The sequence below is a fragment of the Diospyros lotus genome, chromosome 12 (genome assembly GCF_014633365.1).
Source record: "Diospyros lotus cultivar Yz01 chromosome 12, ASM1463336v1, whole genome shotgun sequence".
Taxonomy (NCBI): Eukaryota; Viridiplantae; Streptophyta; class Magnoliopsida; order Ericales; family Ebenaceae; genus Diospyros; species Diospyros lotus.
In genome coordinates, this window is record NC_068349.1 from 4,533,832 (window position 1) to 4,542,082 (window position 8,251).

Here is an 8,251-nt window from a genome sequence, read left to right on the forward strand (position 1 = left end):
TTTTATCATGACATGAAAATTATATATTCAGATTAAAAAAATTCTTTAAATATTGTTTTTTAAATAAAATGTAGGAAGGATATTTTAAAAAATAAAAAAAATACTTGAACAATTAGTAATATTAAGTTTGAGGGTTGTTGCCTCTAAAACATAGGTCGAGCGGTCGAATAAACGACATATCGAGTTCACATTGATGGGTCATGAGTTCGATTCTCGTTTTACACAGTGAGACAAACCCTCATACCTATGACTTACCTTTTCTATCGAAATCAAAAGCACAAGTAACAGAGGCTGCGCAATAACAGTGATCCCAAGTTTGAAGGTTGTTTCTAATTATGAAACACTTGGGGACCTAGTTTTACAATTTTCCAAATGTTTTCAATATCCAAATGTTAAAAAACATCAAAAAAAAATATTTTTAAAGAGATTATTTTAGAACATTACACATTTTTATACACAAATATGTTAGAAACAGAAATTTTTTTGTCTCTAATCAGGTTATATTTGATTTTTTTTTAATTTATTACTCGTATTATGTTTTATTATTTTTTTAAGATATTATTTATTTTTAATTAATAAATCATAGTTTATGAATAATAAATTTTATGTTTATATTTATTTAAATATATTATAAAATTTATATTTATTTTTAAATTAAATAAATATTTTTATTATTTTATTTATTAAAAATTATATTTATAAAAAAAATCTCTATATTTTTTTATTTACATATTTTTTCACGTTTTCATTTTCTGTTTCCTAAAACAGAATAGATGAATTATTAAAGCTAATTAAAAAAAAGTTCCACTTTAATTGCGTTAGTGCTGTGTGTGTCCTACAGAGAATATAATATTTATTAAACAGCCATTACTTTAACACTCCCTTTTGCCGTGCTGGCTGGCATTAAGAAAATAATAAATTCACTTTATGTCTCCCCCCCTCCCCCCAAAAATATATATATATATATATATATTTAAACCATTCAAATATTTTATTCTCATTCTTTTGTTTAATTACATTTTTATTCTAAATCAAAATTACTAAAATACTATCTAGACACTTAAATTTGATATATTTATTAATATTCTATATTAATATAATACATAATATAAAATATCAATATAAAGTATCACTACGTCAAATTTAAGTGTATAAATAATTTTTCTATAACAAATACTTAAAAAGAATTATGTTTTTTTATTCAAAAAACAATACAATTTAATTATCATTAATATGCATTGACCATCATTAATAATATCATTAATTTTTCATTAAAATTTATTGATTACTTAAAGTGAGATAATCCAAGTAACAAAGAGTGATGAAAGGAGTTATAACGGATGACGGTACCATCTCATTGAAGGAGATGATAAGTAAATGAGATAATAGCACATACTTTTCCTTCACCTCTCATTTAATGAGAAGACGTCATATAACTAATGATACTATCATCAATCATAACTCGTAATATTAGTCAGTAAGAAAATTTAACCCAACTTGAAATTCATTATCCTCAATTGAAAGATAATCTATTTAGTTAAAACTATTGTTTGAGTGGTATTAATTTTTTTTTATAAAGGTCAAATGTGCTTAGATTTTTCATAGTTTAAGTTATTAATCAAGACATTAAATTTATAAATACTTTTACTAATCCTTATAATTTAGTTTTTGACGAATACACTATCTTCATTATTAGCTTCATTAAATTAATCTGAATTTTTTTAATTTAATAATAAATAAATTAAAATATATCAACATTCAGAATCAGCCAATCGTGATTTATTGGCCCGCAATGAGTAAATAACTCCAAATGCAAGGAGCAGGAATAGAATAGAAAGTATGCATGAGGTTTTTACGTGGTTCGACCATAATGATGCCTACTTTACGATTGTTCTTTGGATATTTCGGAAGAGTAAAAGTATATTATTATCATTTTTCTCTCTCCTACAATGGTATTCTTGACCCCTATTTATATAGTGAGGAATATTTACAATTACATAAAATACAAAAGTGTAGAGATGATATCATGGGAGACAAGATGTCTTTATCATCTCCATAAAATCAGGAGTGGGCTCCGTATTACCAGAGATCCGATTTGCCTTACAAAAGTAAGTGAGTACTTACCTCTAGTTATTCAGCAAAAATGTTGTTATGCGAGCTGAATAGTTTGACCGGCGAGCTGAACGATTAGGCCAACGAGTTAGAAGCATTGTTGGCAGCTCGTTGGGTATATCGTTGAGAACTCGTTGGAAGTTTTGTTGGGAGCTCACTTGATTCCGCGATTTGAGCTCGAATTTCAACAACGTATGAGCTTTCCTAACAAGTTTGTCTGGGCCTATTAGGCTTTGGACGATTGGGCTGGCCTACTAGACTCATAAGAAATGGTGCGAGAAATATGTATAATTTGTCTTAAATAATTTGGAAAAAAAATTGCTCTTTTTTCATATAATAATAATAATAATAATAATAGTAATATTTATATTTATCTGCAACACAAATCTCACACACCAGTACCTCAGCCGAAAATCAATTTTCCAATCAATTTAATTGGCCTTCACTTTTCAATCAATTAATTACCCCTTTTATTAATAAATTAATTCTTTGCTCACGTGCCTTTATGTCTCTTCCCTTAGTCAATCCAATTGACTATTTCAAAAGCCTCTCAGCCGAACAAATCAATTTAATTGGCTTTGATTTTTTAACTAATTATTCACCTCTTTGATTAAATTATAAATTAATTCATTCAATTTAATTTGTTTAATTACATTTTATTCTAAATTAGAATTACTAAAATGTTATTTAGACTGTAATATCCCAAGAAAAAAGAAATTGAAAATGATAATAAAAATAATAGAGATAATTATATAACTATAATAATAAATTAAATTAAATTAATTTGTTTAATAAGTATGGCGGTGCTCGTGAGCTTTCAGGAAGCTTCCTCCATTACTTTGATATTTGAAATCTAAAGAGAGAGAGAGGATTTGTGAGAGAGCAGGGGGAGCCGAGAGATTGAGATGGAGAGAGAGAGCTCGAGAGGGAGAGAAGTTGGTCGAGCTTTGCTAAGCTCGGCCATGGCAGCAAGGCGGCGCTGGTCGAGGCGGCGGCCGGTGGAGCTCAGCCGCGCCACTGGTGTGCTGGTTGCAGGAAGAAGAAGAAGGAGGTAGCAGTCGCGGGGAAGAAAGAAAGAAGAAGAAGGAGAAGAAGAAAGGAAGAAGACGAAAAGAAAGAAGAAAAGGAAGAAGAAAGGAAAGAAGAAGAGAAGAAGGAGAAGGAGAAGGCGCTGGAGCAGTGGGCGCGGGCGAAGAAGAAGAAGAAAATAAAAGAAGAGGAAAAATATGAAAAATAAAGGATTTTGGAATTTTTCGGCAGAGGAAGTGATCAGGTACGTGAGTAAAAATTAGTCGAAGCATGTCATGTTTAAATTATAAATTTTTTGCTATTAAAATTAATTAATTTGGGTCCCGGTTGTGTTATTTGCTAGGAAATGATTTAATTTGCCTCGGGAGCCTGAGAGAGGTCGGAATCAGCTAGTTTCAGGCAAGCTCCTAATCCTTTCCTCGTGTTCTTTAATTCCCGTGAGAAACCCTGTGATTTCTCGTATTTTATACCCTCCTTTCGTCTGTTTCGACTCGTTTATTAATTATGAAAATTTGAGTCGTTTGATTTAAATTTAATTTATTAAGCTGACTTCGAGGATTTTATTAGCGTGATTTAATTTAAAATAAATATGAGACTCGTTGAAATTTTAATTGTGGTGCGCTTACGTGAGATTTTAAACGGCTAAATTAATTATATTACACGATAGATTTATTTAATTAAAGCCGCGATTTTATTTATTACCAGCGAATGTTTTACTTCACAGCGGGTGCGTAAGAAAAGCAAGGAACGGCCATGTAAAGGCAAGCTCTTAACCCTCTCTTCCTGATCTTTAATTCCCGTGAAACACCAAGTGATTTCCTGTACTTTATTCTCTCCCTTACTCTAATTCGGCTCCTAACCTTATTTGTTATTCTTATTAATTTGTTTTAATTTAAATTAAATCCGAGGCTTCTAGAGTTTTATTTGTTGTGAGCTTATGGGGGTTTGTATCGCCCCCACTCCCTTTGGGAATGATGCCGAACCAGCCTGGGAATTAGGTTCCTAGACGGGCGGATTTATTTATGATTTTATCGGGTTTATTTATAGCTTTTTCTCGGATTTATTTATGGTTCGGTTAGAGCTATCGAGCAGTAGGGCAGGGGTCGGTTGTTGGTGACGTTGGAGTAGACTATGGTACGGCCCTGATGTGGACCGTCGGGTGGATACCCCTAGTCACTGGCCGTTGACCGGTGCCGGGCACTGCTGACTAGCTCTGTCGGTATGTGATTTACTGCATGATTAGATACATTGTATTACTGTTCATGATTTGATATGCGCATGGGTACGGGATGCATATTGGGATATCCATTTATTGAGAATGCTTGGACACGGACATTCTAGTTTGGTTAGGTTGCATCTAGCTCGAGCATATGCATGGCGTGTGGTTTACTATGTGAGCGGAGCATGGCCTGATGCCTGGATGTATGGGCGCCTTGTATCACGTTGATGCTTACTACGCCATTGCATTTCTATGTGCATTGCATGAATACTGGTAGTATTTAGTTTTCGAACGGGAGTATCGTTCCGAGGGAGCCTTTGGCTCGGTTGTCGGGAGTACCGACGGATACAGGTGATGGGAGTACCGGCCTGGGACAGCGCGCGCAGGTTTGTGGAGACATTTGTTGCCTTTCAGGGCAACGACATGTTGGTATGGGACTTGGGTGCCAAGTGTCTTATGTGGGCCCCAAGGACCGGTATGTGCTTTTATTTTGTTATGCTATTGAGCTGTTGTGTTGTAGCGTCTCATGGCTTGTGTGTACCTGGGGGTTTATTCTGGGATGAGATTTTTGGTTTTGTGTAGCCTTCAGCCTTTTCTTCTTTATGCTTGCTGAGTCTCTCGACTCACCTTGCTTTCCATCATTCCAGGTAGTGGCAGCGTGGGCCATAGCAAGGGAGTCAGCTTTAACGGCCGAGTCGGTGTGGTGTACAGGCAGTCTCGTCAATCCTTATCCACTCTGATGTCTAAGTAGAATTTACTCTATTATTTCGTACTGTGCCAGGTCTTTTCTCGAGTCTCGTGTGTGTCGGCACAGGAGTTTGTATTCTTTTACTTATGTTGTGTCCGCTGTGTTAGCGGGGTTACCCGTAATGCATGCATGTCTTGAGCTTTGCTTCCGTTGTTCTTATTTTTGTGTATGCATGCCGGGGTGGTCTTTATCTCTGTGTTTATTACTTTTCTCCTCCCGTAGGAGCTCCCGTTCGGGTAGTCCGGGTGGTTGGGGATATCCGGGCGGGGGTGCTTACATAGACACTTAAATTTGATATATTTATTAATATTCTACATTAATATAATACATAATATAAAATATCAATATAAAGTATCACCACAAATGTCAAATTTAAGTGTACAAATAACTTTTTATAACAAATATGTGAGACATTAAAATGTTAGTCATTATTCTCTATTTTTAATACTTAAAAAGAATTATGCCTTTTTATTCAAAAAAATAACACAATTTAATTATCATTAATATGCATTGACCATCATTAATAATATTATTAATTTTTCATTAAAATTTATTAACTACTTAACGAGAATAATGATAGGAATCATAACCGATGAAAATGTCATTCTTATTAGAAGAGAGATAGATGGAGGAGACAATAACACATGCTTTCTTTAGTATCCTCTAATGAACAGATGTTATATAATGATGTTATATAATGAATGATATTGTCATCAATCACAACTTATAACATTATTTGGTAAGAAAATTTAAGACAACTTGAAATTATTGTCCTCAATTGAAAGAGAATGCATTTGAGTGGTATTAAACTTTTTTTTTATAAAGGTCAAATGTGCTTAGATTTTTCGTAGTTTAAGTTATTAATTAAGACACTCATAAAATTTATAAATAATTTTACTAATTCTTATAATTTAGTTTTTGATGAATACACTATCTTCATTATTAGTTTCATCAAATTAATCTGAAATTTTTAATTAAATAATAATTAAGTTTAAATAAAAAAATAATCAAAAATAAAAAAAAATGTCAATCGAAACTCATTGCCATTGATGGTCCCAACTGGTTGACTACAACACTACGAGTGTGAGTTCTAACTGAAAGTCATCAACAATTGGTGTAAGACGAGTGAATTCTAATATATAGAGAGAAAAAAATAAAAATAATAACGAATAGACAAGATGAGATATCATCGTCTCTTTTATTTTTTTAACTAAATTTTATTCTAAATTTGTTCTGAAAATGTTATTTTCCAAAAAATTAACTTATCAAGGAAGTCAAAATCAAACCCATCACGAAATTGAACCCATTGATGAGTTCGATATTTTTAATTTGAGACTCATCGATAGATATTAATTTTATACTTAGAGATAGATTAGTAAAAAAAATAAAAATATATATATTAATAATTTGTGTTTTTTTCTTTATAAAATGTCTAGTCTTCGGATGATCATTTTTTTCTTTATTGATTTTTTAAGAAGAGATAATTAACAACTAAGTAAGATAAAAAGAATTAAATTTATAATTTCACATTTGATATGAGATCATAATCACACACACACTGAGCCATCCTTAATCGTTGACTGACTCGGCCGGCCTCTTTTTTTTATTATAACTCTAAAAGATTCTCTTTAATTTAAAGACTCAAACATTCCACGTTAAATTCATTTTATTTATTTAAAAAGTAAAAATAATGTGATATGATAATTAAATAATACAAAATGATATCATTATTATCATACCAAGATATAACAATTACACTAAAATCTCGCTCAGATTACCCTTTTATTAATAAATTAATTCTTTGCTCATGCCTTTAATTGCCTTTATGTCTCTTCCCTTTGTCAATCCAATTGACTATTCCAACAGCCCCTCAGCCGAAAATCTCTATTCAAATCAACTTAATTGGCTTTGACCTCTTAATTAATTATTCACCCTGATTAAATTAAAAATTATAAATTAATTCATTCACTATAATATAATATATGTATAAGTATTATACACATAATATTATATAAAAAAAATATTAATTACTCAATGAGAACCATTCTTATAATTAATATCTCATTAAAATATTATTAACTCTTTTCTGTACATCAAGAGTATATTTTTCAAATTTATTTTGTATTTCAAACTCATGGTTTGATTTTCTCATTCAAAAATGTAAGATTTCTTGTTAGAAAATATTGCCCCTTCAAATTTCTTCCTGACTTTTGTATGCAAAATTTTTCTCACTCACGTTTAAGATTTCAACACTAATTGGAATTGAAAAATTGAGAAAGTTCAAGTGCTGAAAGTGTGCTGACTGGTAGAATTCTCAATCCGTTGGTGACTTATTTAATATCGTCTCTAGTTGTAAGTTTGTTATTACTCACCTATTGTAAAAGGAATTGTATTTGCTAGTTGTGTACTAGTGGTTCTTGTTTAACCAAGAGATTGTATGTTAGTTTTAGCTCTAATCAAAAGTTAGTGTTGATCTTTCCTAGAGAACCTCAACCTATATCTTAAAAGGTCTTAAATTGAGTCTTGAGAGTCTCAAATTAAGTCTTGAGAGAGGAATAGGTTATTTAGAACTGAACATCTATAAAAATATTTTATTCATTGTGGTTGATTGTTTTAAATTTTTATATATTTGCTCGATCACATTTTATTAAGATTACAAAAATCAAGAATCTAAGCAAAAACTAAATTTATTAATTTTTTTTAAAAACTAATGCACCTCTGAATATTTTTCTAGACAACATTCAGTGATCAATGAAATGAGTTCATTTCGAGTAAATGATTTATACAGTTGACAAAATAAGCACTAACATTGTTTTCTTCATTGTTATAATAAATTCAATCCAGTTTGTTTTATGTGGCTTCCTTGGTTTTGTGGTCGACTAATTCACTGCAATTAGATTTGAATATGAATTGTTCTTAATTGATTAATTAATGTCAAATCATATTAGTGTAAATTGCAAATAAGAATGCTATTGTTAATATAGTCTTCTACATAAGCACCCTTGATTTCATTAAGCAAGTGTTCATTATTCAGTAATTTAATTAGACAGATTAAATTATTGACTTGAAATTTAATAGGATGAAGAATTTGATTCTTAAGTCAATTTTTGTATTATGACAAAAAGAATATAGTAGTTTCCAAT